The 19,159-nt window shown below is 42.6% G+C and overlaps 1 protein-coding gene and 1 long non-coding RNA gene across 15 annotated transcripts in view; one reads left to right on the top strand and one right to left on the bottom strand.

Moving 5' to 3' along the window:
- Nucleotides 1-6,134: 6,134 nt before the first annotated feature.
- LOC148684615 (uncharacterized) lies at nt 6,135-11,575 on the bottom strand. The gene is made up of 3 exons (XR_015951731.1): nt 11,440-11,575; nt 7,957-8,011; nt 6,135-6,257 (listed from the first exon to the last, which is right to left on the bottom strand). It is a non-coding gene; the product is annotated as an uncharacterized LOC148684615 (long non-coding RNA).
- Nucleotides 11,576-12,073: 498 nt separating this feature from the next.
- The window catches only part of TNRC6B (trinucleotide repeat containing adaptor 6B), a 100,755-nt gene continuing 93,669 nt past the window's right edge, over nt 12,074-19,159 (top strand). For 9 of the 14 annotated variants that reach the window (XM_035128452.3, XM_088676636.1, XM_035128448.3 and 6 more), the window contains exon 1: nt 12,074-12,295. The gene's annotated coding sequence lies outside the window, so the exon portion shown is untranslated. Of the gene's footprint in view, nt 12,469-15,133; nt 15,188-19,159 lie in introns of all 14 variants that reach the window. The other 5 variants (XM_088676630.1, XM_088676626.1, XM_088676625.1 and 2 more) reach the window with 2 other exon arrangements.

Raw genomic sequence — 19,159 nt, 5'->3', positions numbered from 1 at the left:
TAAAAGGATCTTCGGTAGCAAGTGATGAGAAATTGCAGAGGTGCTGTCAGTCAGTGTGGACAATACTTGGCTAGAGGAACAGATAGTGTGACTTCATGCAGCAATTTCCTCTGTGTGTGAGAGAGGGAATGAGGGTCTGGCTGACTTGGTGAGAGTACAGAACATTTACTTACCGAAGTTTTTAATGGCGTCTGAAGCTGATCTATATTGTGCTAGCAAGCAGACCTTGTCATTGCTGAGGCTTTGATATATGCAGGTTATAAATCTACACGTAATAATACGCACCTACGTTCCATTTAAGTTGGTGTGATTTAAGAGGGCATAAAAGAGATCAAGATTTCAGTCTGAGTTTGCAATTAATTGATTATCATCTTATAAACATTTTAGGAACCATTCGTTCTAGTCTCTCCCTGAAATCTGGTAGCATAGTGGAACTGAAGCCTCTCATACATGTGAATGTTATGCAAGTGATGTTTAGTGATTTTATTTGTGCAGTATACTTCTGTAACTTATGCTAAAAGTGTTGTGTATATTTGGAATTTATTTCATTACATTGCACAGGATTGAAGATAAGTGGATCTGGTCATAATTCTAAAATAATGTCTTTGAAAATTCACCACTTTCCTTCAGTCCCTTGAAACTTTCTGTTTCTCCATGATGAACAGATTTTGATTAAAAACTTATCTCAGGAGTTTATTAGAAGATTCATCTCATAGCCTGTCGACTTATTGTATACCCATCTTCTGAGTAATTTTCATCAATATTTTTAAAGGTCTTCAATACTTCCTAGTTATCCAGAAATTATTTGGTGCACATTTCCCATTAAGGCTAGGCTTAAAAGGAAATCTTTCAGCTGATTTTCAGCTATTTAATTTAACCCTGTGCTCACATATAAAATTACTGAGCGCTAACCTGATTATAAAACCTCTTGGTCCACTTCATATACAACATGAAAAATGAATATGGATTATCAGCTGCCTTTCTATGGGCGGGGGGAATGCTAGTACAGTGGTACCTCGACTTACGAAGACGATCCGTTCCGCGACCGTCTTCGTAAGTCGAAGTCTTCAGTTGTCGAAGCACCGCTTCTGCGCATGCGTGAAGTGCGATTTCACGCTTCTGCGCATGTACCGACTGCGTGCGCCGCTTTGCGCAGGCGCAGGGTGTGCGCAGCGAAAAGACTTCCAGGGTTGTCGACTTCGGAAGTCTAAACCTTCGGAAGTCGAAGCGTTCGGTTGTCAAGGTACCACTGTACAGCACCAATACCTATGGAGGGACACTTCTAATTAATTGGATATAGACATAGGTGGATCAATAGTTTGACAGTATAAAGCAGATTTGTCGGTTAATATCGGAGATACAGTGTGGTCTGTTATGAATGCACAAATGTGCACACATTGGTTACAAGCCTCAGTAAAATAGTTGCGCTGCAGCCTAGGTTTTCTTACACTGAAATTATCTACATGAAGGGAAAATGTCATGTGGAAAGAGGACTGTACACTAGAGCAATTCCAACTGTGCAGATTTAACATGAAAATATGCTTTACTAGTCCTCGACCCCCACTTCAGAAATCTGCTCTTGAGTGCCTTAATCTTTATCCTCTTCCTAGAATGGATCTTTAGTGGATCTTGAAATTGGTTTCTCTGTGCCTAAGCTATGGCATTTAATCTCAGATCTTATTACACAGTGGTTAGCTTTTTAACATTCCTTTCTACACTTTGTGGATTTTGTTTAACTTTCACGACACTTGCTTTCTTATGCTCTAGTACTCTTTAATAACAATTTTCTGCTTTGACAGCATCAGCTGAAACTTTTTTTGATGGTGTTGAAAGCTTGGATTTACTTTCAACTTTCTAGTGTAAAGTTCAGGTCTTTGGAGTGTGTAGAAATTTATTGACACATTAAAATGGTGCTGGCAGCTTCCGTGAGACCAGGGGTGGGCAACGGTGGCGGTGATGGAAGTAATTATGATTTATTTTGGCCAGTGCCATTTATCATGTGTTAGCACTTGAGAAATAATGTGGCAATGGATGTATGGGGCATCTCCCTTGCTAGCAAAGTACGGGAAAGGAAAACGTAAGCCTCAGGGTACATCAGGTATGCACAGAACACTTGTGACACTTCTTGCTGTGAGACTGTAGCACCAGGTTGGAGGCATGAAAAACAAGCATGGTATGGCACAAGCAAGCCCTCAGCCTGCACCATAGGTCAGATCGTGACAACGTCACATCGTCTGCTGGCTCTGGAAGCACTTTTCTGGAGTGCAAATAAGTGTGTGTGTGGTGGTAGAGGAACATTCCAGGCTTGAAACTTTGATATATGTGAAGGTCTGATGTACATGACTCCTCAAAAGAAGCCCACCATGATGCAGCATGTTGCATTCCCAGCATTAATTCATTGTGTTGTGGCTTTTGCTCAGGGAAACTTTCAGGGGCGTACCCAGGATCAAAACTAGGCAAGGGGCGGGGCCAAGGCACGGGAGGGAAGGGAAGGGAGGAAGCGCGCACGACGGGCCTCTACCCACCAGCCCCGCCGGCAGCGCCGCTCTCGTGCGCTGGCCCTACTTCGGGGGGGCAGCTGCCCCCCTGCCCCCGCACTGGGTACGCCCATGGAAACTTTATTTGAAGTGCCATTAGATAACAACCCCCCCTTCTTATCTCCTTCCTTGGTGGAATAGACTGAGCACATTGCAAAGCAGCAATGTACTGTAGTTGACTTTCCATGGGCTAAGGAAGGGACCTGTAGTTCTTTAACCTCTTTCCTTTTTTTGGACTCGCAGTGCCCGAGTTGATCATGCCTTGTAGATAATACGGACTAGAATAGTCTACACTGGCTGTTGCTGGCAACAGCAGACCTGGGTTTGGTGGGCAGCCTTTTGACAATATGCCATATTGTTGCGCATAAACATACTTGTTTGGTGTGTACATGTGCCTTACTGTCATAACAAATGTGTTTTATACAAATAAATTCAAAACTGTTTTAAGTAGCCTTGTGTTTATTGGCATGGTGTCATCTAACTGAATGTGACCAATTCTCTCTTTCTAATTTTGTAATGGATTACGGCCGAACATGTGGGGCACCTCCTGAAAGATAGGTATTTTGGTGAGCGATACACAGCTCTGCTTACAAAGAAATCAAGGAAGGGCATCAGCCCTTGAGGGAAGCTCTCGAGAGGCCAGGCAGTGCCCAGGGATTAGCAACTGATTAAACTGACTAAAGCTAAGTATGCATACTTCATTATACATAATACTAACTGACACAGCAGTTTCTATAAAAGAAAAATCAAAACCAAAATAATTATATAACTACCACATATGTCAAAATTATTGTGTATTATAACTTAATGTGATTTTTGAGTTTGGGAAGGGGCCTCAAGATTGTGGGCCCTCTGATGGACTACGCAGAATTGGATAAGACGACAGGGAGAATTGGAAACCGACGGTGCCAGATGTTCTTGGAAGACTGGAGTAAATTTGTGAACTATTTGAAAAACAACTGTAAACAACAGATCATGCTAGTAGGACTGCAATAAGTTTTGTAAGGACTATATGAAATATTACAAGGAGAATATATGAAAAGGATAATTAGTGATGGATTGTTAAAATTAATAGTGAAATTAATAAAATGTATGATTGAGTGAGGAAGAGTGAAAATCATCAGGCGAAGTTGATGGAAGTCCAAAACAAAACATTGTATAAGATTTGAAAGAATGATATGTGACGTTTGGAATATATATGCTAATAGATAGATAGATAGATAGATAGATAGATAGATAGATAGATAGATAGATAGATAGTGGGCCCTTCATGCACCACACCCCATATGACTGCCATTGTGGACAATAGTAAGGCACTCTGCATTGACTTTTATTTTTTACAATCAACCTTTAATCACAAGGAAAACAAAACTAAGATACAGGGGGAGCTAATAAAGGGGATTTCACATTACAGTGGTACCTCTAGTTACGAACTTAATTCGTTCCGGAGGTCCGTTCTTAACCTAAAACTGTTCTTAACCAGAGGCGTGCTTTTGCTAATGGGGCCTCTTGCTGCTGCTGCGCTGCCAGCACACAATTTCCGTTCTCATCCTGGGGCAAAGTTCTCAACTCGAGGTAACTCTTCCAGGTTAGCGGAGTTTGTAACCTGAGGCATTCGTAACTCTAGGTACCACTGTACTAAGGAAGTACATATTATAGAAAGGCGCCCTTCCTATTTGTTTAGCCTGCCTTAATTGGCAGGATAATTTTTAGCGCTGTTTTATCTTTTTGCTTTTCAGAGAAGAGGATGTAAAATGAGAGTGCAACATAGAGGTTATTTAAAATAAAATAAATGGCCATTGAAGACCACCACCCTCCCTAGGGAAGTAATATGCACACACCCAAAGGCATTCATTATTAGTATTAGTATTTAGACCTACAGTATTTACTTCTTACCCGAAGATCTCCAGGCAAAATACAACAATTTTTGCAGCACTGAGACCTGCCTGAAATTGTCCTAGGGCTACCATCGAAAAGGATAGGCAAGCTTTTTGGGGGGAGAGACTTATTTGAGGCTTTCTACATGAATAGAGATTTTTATCTTCAAGAAGAAAATTGCCCAGTCTTCAAAAAATATTGGCTTAGCTGTTGAAATATTTGACACACTCTAACCTGCCAGGAACTCTCTCCATCTGCCAACAATACTTGCACTGAGCACTTGCACTGAGCACTTGCAATTGAAAGGCAGAGGGCCTGGTGGGGGGGAGCAAGTCTTAAACAAAATGTGATCACTCTTAGCTGTCTTGCTAAGTATGCTGCATTTGTACAGAAAGATCAGTTCTGATTCAGCATGGACATTGCCGACATTGTACTGCTGCTTGAAAGAATGGGAAGATGGCTCTGCCTTAGTGTGCTGGGGGATAACTGCAACAATCATAGGAGAGGGGAAAGCATGGGGGTCATCTTGTCCATTACTTTTTCCCAGTGCCATTATTCTGCTCAGTATATTTTCTACCAATTTGTAAATGATTCAGCCATTTGTGTTTCTCAGAGTCTATTCCCCACTCTCTTGCCCTGTCAGAAAGTTACAAATAACATTGACTGAATTACTCAGTACAGTATGTAGAAGCTCTGGTAGCTGAAGCAGTGAAAGAAAATGACTTCGTATTTCCCTCCTTCAGTTTACCAAAGTGTCTGCTTTTTATGTTTTCAAGATAGGAACATACTAATAAATGCAGAGCAAGGGAAAGGAATCCAAGCTAAGGAGCACTTCAACAAATCACAGGTTTTCTAGGAAGAAAGGCTGAAAGTTTTTTTCTGGACTTTTCCAAACTTTAAATGGCAAAGTTTGGCCAAAATATATTCTTGCTTTCTATTTTTAAATGGACTTAAAGTTCTTGAATAAAGATAACATGCAGTTGCGAGCATGGGAGCATATTTTCTCTCTCGTACAAAAGGTACATGCATTTTCTTGTTGCAGGGGCCATAACTTGGAACAGGGCTCAAATTTGTATATAAATAACACTCCCTGATAGGGAAGCATCTCTTCCCCTGCATTCTTATTGCTGATGTTTAGGAACTTTCTAGCGTAGTTAATTAGTAGTGAGATGAATGAATTTATTTAGAGTATTAATATCCCACCCTTCAATTAATTCTTCTGAGATAGGGGACAGAGGAGGTGTTAGCTCCACAAGGAAATAGATCCATAGGTGTGTCTGAGACCTCACCCCCCCCCCTATGCCAATTTATCCTAAGAGCTATTGGCATGAAGATATTCCCCCATCTCATTCCCCCTCCTTTTTGTCTTTCAGCAGTCTTTGAATCCTTCAGCCATTGTGGTATGAGAATGGTTTTTCTGTCTTTCCCAAAGCATGGAATTTAAAGACATGTCACTGTGCGGATGATGCCAATTTATGGATGTATTACTTGTATGTCTAGCCAACATTTGACAAAAAGTTCCCAGTGAGAGTTATAAAAATAACACAATTAAAAAACAAATACAAATTACATTAAAATAACAACACACACACCAACAGTAGCAGAAACCTCCGTGTTCCCTCTGAATCGGAAGAGGCGGCTGAGGTGCTAGGCCACTGTTTGCAAGCAGTGGTGGGCTGGATGTGGGACAAGAAACTGAAACTGAATCCTGAAAAGAGGTGGGAAACTGAAACATTACCCTTTAATTGTGGACTTTGTTTGACTTGTGTCCATTTATTCTTCTTTTGTACAGAATGACTTGTTTGTCTTCGGTAGACAGAAGAATGGTATTGTTGACAGGTGCTGTAAGAAATTATTTTTAAAATATTAAGCGGTTTAGAAAATTGATGTTCAAAATCTTAAGTGGTTTATAAATGCTGGCAAATAAATAAAATGAGCACACTGAACAGACTTAGGTGCAATCTTGGATATGTCTACTTATAAGTAAGCTCCAATGAATTCAGTAGGGTTTATTCCCACATAAGTATGGGATATGGGATTCTCCTTTTTAAAAAAGTTTTGGGGCAAATGAGGGTTTACTCCCTTTTGCCTCCTGCTATACTGTCCTTTAAAGCTTCTCCACCCACCCTTTGTGGTAGTTGAGTACAGGGGTAGCTAGACAGCACCTGCTTGTCTCTCAGGTGTGAGGTAACTCAAGCCTGAGACTTGTGGGCCTTACATGTAGTTAATTACTTGCCTAATGGAACAACTATCTACAGTACTAGTATAATAGTGACACACAGTGGCTAAAGGAGGCAATGCATTTTTTTCACCTTTAACTAAAAGTACGGTATGTAACAGCAAAGTTAATGAAACAACATTGGGAGTGAGGGCACGTTCAAACTTATGTAGGCAATTAAGAATACATCTTTCCACAATAGTTACCTGGTTTCTGATTTAAACTTTAAATATGATTTCAGGGGCGGACTTTGGTCTTTCAAATTTTAGTGGCGCCCTATGCAAAGCCAAAATTTGTCATGCCCCTCACCTATTCTCCTCAATTCACTACATCATAAATGTGATACCCTAAGCCTCTATGCCTAGTGTGACAGAACCGATCAGCTGCCCTAAATCTGCCTCTGGTTATTTTTATTGTATGGTTTTATGTACAACTGTTGTAAACCACTCTGAAATTTTTAATGATTTGGAGAAATATAAATATTTTCTATAAATAAACTACCACATGACTTTTCAGCTTATGACAAAATTCTATTTCTCCTTTTTTGAAGATTTCTGTCAATATTTTTCAAAAATGTGAGTCATACCTTAATCAGTAGGAAGACCACATCTTTATCTTTCTTTCATTGGATAGTGCACTAAACTCTCATATATGAAATTGGAAATCATCAAGTTGAGCAGTGTACACCTCTGTTCCATTGCACTGAACAGTATTCAAATATTGCAATGGGTTGTGATCTGAGAAACTGGCTTGTACTGTACATGGGTTTGGTTAGGGTGTTTCAGAGTAGGGGAAAAGCAGGCGCAATTAACACCAGCACCACAGGAGTTTTACAAATAAAGTTACTATAAATGAACTACTGTAATACATAGGCTGCCAATGTGGCCACACATACACCCACAGAGGCCTTCCCTGGTGACTTCAGTTCGCCTTCCCTTGCAGGTATTTTGCTTGAACAAAGCACTCTTTTTAGCCAATATAATTGGTTGTTGGCTATGTGTGGTGGCCACAACAGTTTCTCCCTAACCCTGTGGTTTTCAACCAGTGTGCTGTGGCACCCTGGAGTGCCTTGAATTATGATCAGGGGTGCCGCAGGCAACACTGATCTCCATCTCTCCATCCCTCTCTCTTCCCTCCTCCTGATGCCCTCTTGCATTTCTGCCTCCCAAAGGCTTGCACAGCTGTTTGTTGCAGCAGCCCTGGTTACAAGCTCCCCAGGCGAATGGTGCCTCTGGGGCTGGCCAGGTTCCCATTTCCATCATGTAGGCCCATGGCACCCACTACTGCCTCCCAAGGTGAGTAAGATGGTGGTCTCAGGTTTACCTTCAGCCAGTCTCCACCGGGCTGCTAAGTCTGGGGGCATCCTCTTCCCAGGCCCCTGTGGGACGGGATGAAGAGGCAATTATTTTTTGGGGGGGGGGACACCTGAGGGACTAGGGGTGGCTGTGGCGGCTCCCTGGAGGACTTCCAAGGAGAGGGGAGAGAAGAGGAAGCTGTGGGAACACTTCACAAGGGAGGGGGGCTGCCAGCTCTGCAGGCAAGAGGTTACATAACTGGGCTTCTGAGGCTTGGAGCGCGTTTTCCCACAGGGGGGGCTGTAGAATGTGGTGGTCAAGGGAGCCATGGACTATAAAAGGTTGAAAGCCTCTGCCCTAATGCTTTTCTTTTCTCAGAGCCTGTTTCTCCAAAAATAAGACACCGTCTTGTATTTATTTTTCCTCAAAAACACACACTATGGCTTATTTTCAGGGGATGTCTTATTTTCCCCCCCTCCTCCTCCTGCCATGGCCAGCATTGCTACTGCGCCTATCACTGTGTCTTATTTTCAGGGTATGGCTTATATTCCTTGAATGCTTAAAAATCCTGCTATGGCTTATTTTATGACTACGTCTTAAAATAGGGTAAACAGGGTACCTACTAGACCCAAGCTGATGATTCCAGCCTAATTCTCCCTGCCACTGTGAACGTATCTGACCTTCAGAACTCTCTCCAGTCCCCACCTCTCTCTCTCTCTTTCTCTCTCTCTCTCTCTCTCTCTCTCACACACACACACACACACACACACACACACACTCCCCACATCTCACTCTCACTGACCCTGCTTCACATAAGTGCTTCAGCTTGCCTGGACTATGTTCTTCAACTCTGATAATGCTCCTTGCTTGTCTGGAGGATAGGAGAGGTGTGTGCGTGGACATTAGTCTACTGTAAGAAGGTAAACTGTGCATTCGCCCACTTTTGCTTCTAGCCTCTCCTACCATGGGCATATGCTGCTGTGAATGTTGCGCAGAAGGGGACGCAGCAAATTTCACATCCCTGAACCATAACACCAGGGGGATAGGGGGTTCAACCCTTGAAGAACCCCACCAGCTTTTGCTCACCGAGCTGTTGACACAGCTTCCTGTTCTGCCCACTGAAAATGTGTGTGGAGAGAAGTATCACCTGTGGAACTTCCCCTTGCAGTATTATTACTATTTATTAAATGATTTGGTGATGAGCTTTCTTTCTTTCTTTCTTTCTTTCTTTCTTTCTTTCTTTCTTTCTTTCTTTCTTTCTTTCTTTCTTTCTTTCTTTCTTTCTTTCTTTCTTTCTTTCTTGGGACAAAAATACAGATGAAACCATTGTGAATGAACAATGAAATGCTCCTAAGCATACAGTTGGTAGAATACACAGTACAAATACCGTAAATTATAAGGTATAACATTTATTACAAAATTGTGAAGGGGAAAAATACCTATGACACATAATATTAAAATGAATGCATGATTGTTTATTTAAAACATGGAAATAAATAAATAAATAAATAAATAAACACACACACACACACACACACACACACACACACACACACACACACACAAACCCAGGGACTTTTTACAGCATGTTAGATACAAATTGGCTAATGTCTGTCTGCCACCAACAATGAAAAGGAAAAGGTCATAGGTATTTAACAGGTCCTTTAGCAGAGCGAATGAATGATACATTAATTAATGAGTGCCAACAACAATGTTAAATATGACCTCAAAAGGGAAAAGGAAGCTCCAGCTCTACAGGTATCTAGTAATTACACTGTGTTTTGTTTATTCTTCTCCAGGTGTTTGTTATGACAATTCAGCTGGCATCCCCTGAGTGCCCTATGCATGCTTTCAAACATTTCTTTATTCCAGAAATATATTTGAATAAATCTGAAGCCCCATAGCTCCCCTCTAAGTGAACTTCATTCAATTTTAGGGCAGGATAGATGCTATACAATAATCAAGAGGACCTCTTTTTCTTGTCTTTTTTGCCATGGTAGTACCATGAAGCACTGGAGCTTTGATGTTTAGATCAGGGGTGGGAAGAATATAGATCTGGGTTGAGTTTTCAGAAGTTTGGGTGATTTTCAGAAGATTGGCAAGGATTTCTGAATCCCAGTGGTTTAATAATAAAAGCAAGAAATGACATGCACCCCTCTAATAACACTGCTAAAGTGAAGAAAGCTTGGGGTAACCATGGATAGATTTTAATGTGGCAGCACTTGAAGCTCCATTCACTTCTGATATTTAAAAAGATATTAATGGGAATTCTTTAATTCTAATTTATGAGTTTAGCCTCTGGTTGGCGGAACTTGGGGGTTCTAGTAAAACAAGTACACACATGAAGTAGATCCTGCAAATCTGAAGTCTGCTCACTGGAATTAAATTATGACCCCACTGGGAAGAGAAATTGTTCTTGTAAGGCACCACTGGCCATGGGTGGGGGTTGCCCCTACAACCACAACACCCAGCTTTTTAAAGAGGAAGTTTCTTGCATTTGAAGCACTTGACATATGAACAAAACATACAGGCACTATTCTATTCTCAGAGAAAATAGCATGCTTCCTTTCAGTGCTTTACTGCCCCTTCAGGAAAAAAAACAACAGCCTTAAGGTGGCACTCATGCCTGTCATCTTGTTCTTAGTTAAGTGTCACATACTTTGGAATGTTAATAAAATAATAATATACAAGCAAGTGTGTGTGGTTTGTGTGTCAAACTAAGATTGGAGTGATTTATTGACAGTCATAACCAATTAGCCGAACCTTCCTCCCAGGTTGCTACCAGGATAAAAAAATGAGGGAAGAACCACACGTGGCCTTCAGCTAACTTGAGGAAAGGCAGAATAAAAATGTCGTTAATAAACCACTCTGGTTTTGGACACTGAGGTGAAGTGTGATTGATAGTTTATTTCGCTGGTTTATGTAAAACCACATTAGAGTTGTTTGGTGACTGAGTGGTCTATAAATGTTGAATAAATAATTAAAAATTAAAATATCACGAGGAATTTTACTTCCTCTCCCATCATTGTTCAGCATTCTTAATTGTTGTCGCTGCAGGTTATGTTCTAGTTTGACAGGACTAAGTACTGCACTATGTGAGGCTGTCCTATGGAGAGGGTGACTGGCACGTAGCTAGTCATCCCCGTGCCAAGGGAGAGCTCCACGATTGGATACGGGGACTGAAAGAACCAAGCGGGCTGAGGCGCCGCAGAGATCCGCGGAAAGGCAGCGCGTCACCGCCACCCAAATGGACGCCGGCTGTCACCATCACGTGGAGGCAGCCCAAGGCCACGTGCGAGCACCAGCCTCAAGGACTCACGTGGTACTCCAACTGCGCACAGCACGGGGCACTGCGGCTGCGCACACCTGGCTTGTTATTACAGTATTTGCCTCTCTCTCCCCAATTCATAAGAAGGCGGGGCTGTTCTTGCAAATCTGAGGGACCGTGGCATATTACCCAATCGCACGTCGCCTTCTTATGAATTAGCCCCATCCCCGTCAAACTGGTCACCTAGGCGACCAATGACGTTTCCAGTCTTGAGGCCAGAGAGGTACGCGACTCGGCTGTACCGATGGCTTCGAGATCTGCCATTAGCCGGTTTAAGATTGATTGACATCTTCAGGAGCGAAGACCAAGCGCACGCGCTTTGAAATATTTATTATTATTTTCGGCTCCGTTTTTACGGCGGTGCGAATTCGGTGGCCATGATTGGCTGGCTATAATGACGAAATATATAGCCAATAGCCTTGCAGTAAGGAACAATATGGGTGGGACAAATGCGTGACTTGCCCAGATGAGCTGTGGTTTTGTCCAATTGGAAAAAAAGCTAGGGCGGAGAAAGCAGAGGAGTGCAAGTTAAAACAGCATAGGTAGCTGGTTTCACCAATAAGGATTCGGGTGGTTTTCACGCTGCCCAATTATTATCAAAAACTTATGAGGCGGAGCTTTGCTTGATATGCAGCCACTGTGACTAATGCATTTTGAGATGGTTGAAGAGTCGCCCAATGGGAAATGAGGAGGGGGGATGGAAAAGAGGGCAGGTCGCCAGGTAACGTCGCCAATCAGTGTTAACATTATTGCAGTGCTAGCCAATGCACGGCCACTGAGGGCGGGTCCCGATGTGTTTGGGTTCGTGCTCCTCCAGGGAGTGAGACGGCGGCGACGACGAGGAAAGTTTATTTTTTGGTGGCGGTTGACTCCCCCCTCCCCCCGCCATTTGTTTTGATCTCGGTATCTGGCGGCTGGATTTCCCCGGCGGGTAAAACGGGCGGGAAAAGCGGCTCCCGCAGCAGCGCCCGTGGAAAGGAGGTGGGCTCTCCGTGTGCACCGCTGCGGGCGAAGAGGCGACGGCTGCGGCTCCCTGTAGGTGAGTGGCGAGGCAGGCCTCGGGGGCCCGTTGCGCGCTTCTGCAAGGCTGCTGGAGCAGGTGAACGGCGAGGCTTCTTTGCTCTCCTCTCAGAAGACGCCGCAAATCCCCTCAGAGGGGCGAACGGCTCCTCCGCGCCCCTCCAGCTGTCTCTCAGCTCCGAGGGTGTCATTGTTAGTATTATTATTATTATTATTATTATCATCATCATAATAATAATAATAACATGTGTGTTGAGGTAATGATGGTTCCTCGGGATACCTCTCGTTCCAGTTTCGCGGCTGTAGCTGCAGGAGCTCCGTTGGAGAAATGAATTTGGGGCTGTTTAGGGGGGGGGAGGGTTTTCCATCGCTTTCACTTGCGCGTGCGCAGTGGCGCTTCCTTCTCTGAGGGCATCGGCGGGGGAGGAGGAGAAGGGGAGTTTAGTATACTGTACAGTATTTGGAGTGGGACTTGAAACTCGCTCCTTGGATAAGGACGACCTGAAAGGGTAACGGGGCTTGAGAGTTTTTCTTTCTCTCCGACCCCAACCCGAGCTAATTGTGAGATTCTTCTCTCTCTTTTCTCTCCCCTCACACCGTCCAATAACTCGGGATGGAAACTCAGGTTCTCTGGTGCAACCAGTCAAGATCGGGTGGTAACAGCCAAGTACCCCGAGTGTTGCTGTAAAGGCTTATTTATAGCAGCGCTGGTTGTAGCAAGCCCCAGCTCTACCCATGCAGGATGAAAAATGATCCTAAAAGATATAAATAAACACAGCCGACTGGCGGCCTCTTGGTTTCTGCTCTCCTTTGCTTCCGTGAGTGGGGCTGTCTTCCACCCAAGGGGCAATGACTACTTCAAGCGTAATTCGTTTGGCATAATAATATTTGAAGCGGATAAGAAATGTTAGAACTGTTGACTCGCGTTGTTGCGTGGACTGCCCACTCCTTGGCAGGGTCAGAGCCTTTTAATTGAGAGAGGCCTGTGGGAATAGTTTAACATACATATTAACATCAAGCTACATATTCTGGATTAACACCAGTGTGTAAGTAGATGACAAGAGGAGGGGGTAGCAGAGTCAGAAGTGTTTTTTGTGTGGTACTAAGACAGTGTTGTGAGGACAGCTCTTTCTAGAGATGAAGGAACAACTGGTATAATGCACCTCTGAGAACCCCATTTCTGGTGCATAACATTTTGCTGTGTGTTTTGTTTGTGTACTGCTCAGAACTGAATTGGAGCTACTGGGAACTTGGGAGGCAATTACCAGTATCTACTCTTGCCATACCTCATCTGCCTTTCCAGTGCCATAGGTAGTAGAGTAAAAACTGACATTTATTTGCTATTGTGAAATAACATCAGTGATAGAACTTTGTTTCAAATCCACATTTCAGGGTTAAATCAGGCCATAACCTTTATTCTCTGAAGTTATCTAAACTCTTAAGAACATGTTGTTGTGGGTACAGAGTGGTAGGGTAGTTTATTCTCCGATTACTCCAAACTAATGCTAATTATTTACATTGAGCTTTGTTAGATTCTGTGCAGCACTCTTGTCTTTCAGCTGCTATATGATATTTCAGAAGTACTGTAGTGAAGGAAATGCCTATCCTAGTGTAATTGGTTTGCCTGTACAATTTCCTTCAGAGTCCATACAGTTGTATACCCTTGGTGGGATCCTATTTTTAATTAGGTGCCTGGCATGCTCTGGTCCATGGGGTCACGAAGAGTCGGACACGACTAAACGACTAAACAACAACAACAAAAAGGGATTTTATTACGAAGTAAAACCTTTTGATTTTTCTATTCTGAATTGCGATAATACATTTGGTTCCCCCCCTTGAATATAAGGAGAGTTTTCTGCAGCATTTGTGCCTGCGATCCAAGTTTTAACTTTATAATAATGCTTTCATCATGGCATTTCTACTATATGGAAACAAAATATATCATAGTTACTCATTTTAAAATTGTAATATTTATTATTTTGGTATATTATCAGCTACTTTGTAGACTATTTGCAAAGTGGAGTATAAATTCCATAATTTTTCTTTTTTGCTTTTATATGTACCATAATGCTACCAAAAATCTTATTACCCGGTAGTTCAAACTTTATTATTTGGATTGCTTGGAGTGTACACTATAGGGTAGCCAAGAGCAGTGTCTTCCCTCACCTTTCTAATTCTGATATGGGGCAGGGAGTGGCAGCTGGAATTTTCTCCTGCATGTCCATAAAGGCCAGGCCAGAATTTTGTGGCTAAGTAATATGGAGTTGATTAGTAAGTTGCTTTTTTCAGATAGCAATGTTGATGTTATCAAGCCAGTGTGGTGTAGTGGTTAAGAGCGGTAGACTCATAATCTGGGGAACCGCGTTTGTGTCTCCGCTCCTCCACATGCAGCTGCTGGGTGACCTTGGGCTAGCCACACTTCTTTGAAGTCTCTCAGCCCCACTCACCTCACAGAGTGTTTGTTGTGGGGGAGGAAGGGAAAGGAGAATGTTAGCTGCTTTGAGACTCCTTCGGGTAGTGATAAAGCGGGATATCAAATCCAAACTCCTCTTCTCTTAATCACAGAATTCTTTTTTGTGAACAAACCACTTTCATTGCCTAGCATAAGTAGAGCCTTGGCTAAAAACAATGCTGTGCCTATCCATTCACAATGGAAGTGGGTTAGCCTCCCTAGTTTGAGGGTTAGCCTCGTATGTAGGGGACCCAATTTGCACTGAGGATAGCAATTCAGACAGGGGTCTTGTGAAATCAACATTGGTTAGTGTTAATCATGGTTACAATCTGTACAAAAACATTCCTTAATCATGGTAAAAGTTCGGGATGGACTTCTTGTTGACCTAAGTGCTTCATATTGCAGGTGGTAGGCTGAAAAAAGAGAAAAGATTGGGTGTTCTTCATGTATCCACTTCTGGTGAGTGCACATAACCTCAGCTAAAAGCTGGTGTGGTATAGTAGTTAAAGTTCTGGATTAGGACTGGGAGACTAAGGTTAAGAACATCATTCAGCCATAAAGCTCATTTGGGTGACCTTGGGCCAGTAACAAGGTTGCTGTGAAGATAAAAGGGAGAGGAAGTGAATCTTGTATGCTACATTGATCCGTTTGGAGAAAGGTAGGATATAAACACAGTATAAATAAATACAGGATAAAACTAGCATGTGGATAATGCATAGCCCATAGGCCTCCATACTGTATGACTTTGTAAGAAAGGTAGGTGCCTGGTGGCCATTTTATAGTACTTGGTTCCCTGAACCGAAGTTCAGACTGATCAATTTGTCTGGGTTTGGATATAATGATAGAATCATAGAATTGTAGAGTTGTAGAGTTGGAAGGGATCCCAAGGGTCATCTAGTTCAGCCCCCGGCAATTCAGGAATCTTCTGCCCAATGTGGGGCTCAAATCCACAGCCCTGAGATTAAGAGTCCCATGCTCTACTGACTCTGAGGTTTGTTTGGATGTAGTTTTAATACTGCATCCAAACATTTTCTCTTTCCTCATATAGTACATTAAATGACAATAGCAAGAGAGAAGAAACTGTCCCGCTGCATAAAAAGAGATTAGAGACTGCTTTATTTCTGTGTATTACCACTCCAAATCTTGTTAAGGTAAAGACAACCACTGGTGCCATTTCTTTAGGTATCACTTGGTTCATTTGTAGTTATTGGTAAGCAATATAATTCAGCACATGGATAGCCAGCGTGGTGCCCTCCAAATGTTGCTGGACTCCTCACATCATCCTTAAGCATTGTTTCTCATGCATGGGGCTACACACAAACATATTTTGGTCTATACCTTCTATTCTATTCCTATTTGTCTTTCATGTAAGCAGTTGATACAGGGAGCTGGGTTCTTCTTATGTTACCCTGTAAAGTGCTTGTTTACTTTAAAACATTTCTATCTGATTTTTCCTGTAAGATGGCTTCTAAGGTGGCTAACAAGAACTTCAAACAACCAATGTAAAACAATAAATATCAATCAGTAGTAAATTAATCAGCAGGGGATCCAGTAGTAATATTAAAGTTATCACATGTAATGTATGATCTCAGACTCAAAGCTTATCAATTTGTTTTATCATTTGGATTAAACTTTTAAGAACGTAAGGTGCTGCCTTATACTGAGTCAGTCTTGCTCAGGGGTCAGCAAACTTTTTCAGCAGGGGGCCGGTCCACTGTCCCTCAGACTTTGAGGGGGGGCGGACTATTTTTTTTTGGAAAATGAACAAATTCCTATGCCCCACAAATAACCTAAAGATGCATTTTAAATAAAAGGACACATTCTACTCATGTAAAAACATGCTGGTTCCCGGACCATCCATGGGCCGGATTTAGAAGGTGATTGGGCCGCATCTGGCCCCTGGGCCTTAGTTTGGGAACCCCCTGGTCTAGCTCATCCCAGCCCTACATGGAGTTGCTGGGATTAGAACACACAAGCCGAAGCTCCCAGGTTCAGTCCTTGAGTTATTGCCCTTCCCATCTGGATGCAGTACAGTACAGAGAGAATGTTGAACTTTGTACTTCCACTGCTTCTGTGAATCTTTTTTAAGCTAATTGTTCTTTATATATATTCTGATGCTGCTTATCATTGAGTACTACAGGACTTGATGTGAAAAACTTTAAATTGGTCACCATTATTTGTTTTTCAGGGACACTTCAAGTTCCGGGGCTTATGTGGTTTCTTGGGGATAAAACTAGGGTGGTTAGCCTGGAGCCTTCCTGGTGTTTCTGGACTCTGGTTATCAGCATTCTCAGACAGCATGGCCAGTGGTTGGAATAATGCAAACTGTAGTCCAGCAACATCTGGAAAGCCACAGTTAGCTACCCTTATTTTTAAAACATGGTGGTGAACCTTCAGCCTGCCAGACTTTACTATCTAGCCTCCAGCATTCTCTCTTGGCTATGTCTCACCCTTTTCTGAGGGTGGGGAGTTCCATTTAACCCAGGGTGGTAAATTGCCCACTGTGCCACTATTGGGAACACCCCTGAAGCTGAAGCTGACACGTGCATTTTACCCCCATCATGATACTGTGGTTTGGAAAACTTTCCACCCCCTCCGCTGATCAGACATTGTGGCTTCTACTCCAATTCCCCCTAATTGCTGTGGGGGGAAGGGAAAAGTGAAGAGGTGACTACAAGCCAGATGGGGTGGTCCTACCTATCAACCAGCAGACAAAGGATTCCCCACCACTTTAAAAAAAATATAATTTGACTTACTCAGGGGGGAGTGCATGATTTTGGTCATTTCTGGTGAGCATACCTAATACTTCATATGGGGATGAAAATACTCACCTTAGCTGATCTGTGTGGATTTGCTGAAGAGGAGACTCCGAAGGATGGTGTGTGTGGAAGGGGAGTAATGGTGTTTGATTGTTTTTGTCTGGCCTCATTATATGCTGAAAGGCTACTCCCAATACCTTTACAACATGGAAATATAACTTTGGGCCTGAAAAAAGTTCCCCATCTTTGGTTTAAGTTTTAACCCCCTGCTACTTTGTATAAAAAATAGTGACTACCATGAGAAAGTGTGCCATTCTTCGTAATCAGCTCTAGTTATTTTGCTGTTTTTAGAGCAGTCATTCCCAGCCTCTGTGTATGTTCCTTAGGAAATGCAAATTTTGTTTTTAAATATGCAAATACTTATTTGCATGTATGTTACCGTAGTTGATAAAAGGCATTTTGCTGTTCTGAAACAAGTTGTCACCTTGGAAAGTATATACCATAAAATTGATTGTGCATTCATCTGTGATAGTGACTACCTGTACAGGCTTGAGAACACTGGATAGTGCTGCAACCACTCTACTGTAGTTCCCTTCACTTATCTTTATGCTCCAGAGGCATGGGAAGGGGTGTGTGGTGGGTGCGGCCCGCCCCAGGTGTCATGACAGGGAGGTGACAAAATGGCAGGCAAGTGGGCGGCACACCTTGTGCCCGGCGGCAGCAGCTCTTCTGACCTGGTGGAAGAGAGCAGCCCTTTTCAGCCATGGCGAGGCACACCCGGCCGCAGCAGCTCTGTTGCCGGGTATGTTTGACCCAGCTGCGGAGAGCATGAGGAGAGTGAGCAGCAGCTTCCTTGCCCCTCTCCTACCCTGAACTGTGGCACATGGGAGGGCACCCTCCACGTCGCGCCCCCTCGGGAGTGCATCCGCCCTGGGCAGCAAAGGTATATGCTTTGCCACTGCCAGTGGCTAACAAGATGCTGCTGTTGCGTTGTATTAGGCAAGAGTATTTGTTTTCCAAACTTTTCTGCAATCATTATAACTGAACAATTTGCTGTTCTTCAAAAATTAAAATGTTTTAATTCATATGCTATGTTAACATATACCACATGTGCTTGATATTAGTGTGAATCTCATAAAGAAACTATTGCTAGTACATAGTATTGTTAATCTAGGTCTGAGCATAATATACAGGTGAGAACATCCACCTTGAAATAGATCTGCATTTTCATTTCATATTTAAAATCAGAAATCAAGCCACCCAAACCGGCACTGTGGTAGTATGCCTGCATTCTTTTTAATATGGGTTTAACTACGTACACAGAAAGCTTGATTGATGGAAAATCTGAAATGCTTGTCAACAGTAATTTGCAGCCTCTTTGGTGTAGAGGTTTGAAGTGAGGTCTCTGAAGATATATATTCTGCCCCCTAAAACATGTTAACTTTCTTTAATTTGCCACTTCCCTTAACTACCAGTTAACATGTTCCCTTATGCAAATATGTATTTAGTGCCAGCCCTCTTTGGAATCAAATGTATGTCAATGTAACTTTTTGGGAAGAAAAATTTAAATTTACAATTTGATTGATGGTTTTCATTCATGTCAGCCTGCAGAATTGCATGTTAGTGGTTCCTACTATGACTTTCTGGTTACGATCTTTTGGATTCTTTTGGT

The sequence above is a fragment of the Zootoca vivipara genome, chromosome 9 (assembly GCF_965207765.1).
Source record: "Zootoca vivipara chromosome 9, rZooViv2.hap1.1, whole genome shotgun sequence".
In the NCBI taxonomy this organism is placed as follows: Eukaryota; Metazoa; Chordata; class Lepidosauria; order Squamata; family Lacertidae; genus Zootoca; species Zootoca vivipara.
This window is presented reverse-complemented; position numbering and strand designations above follow the sequence as displayed.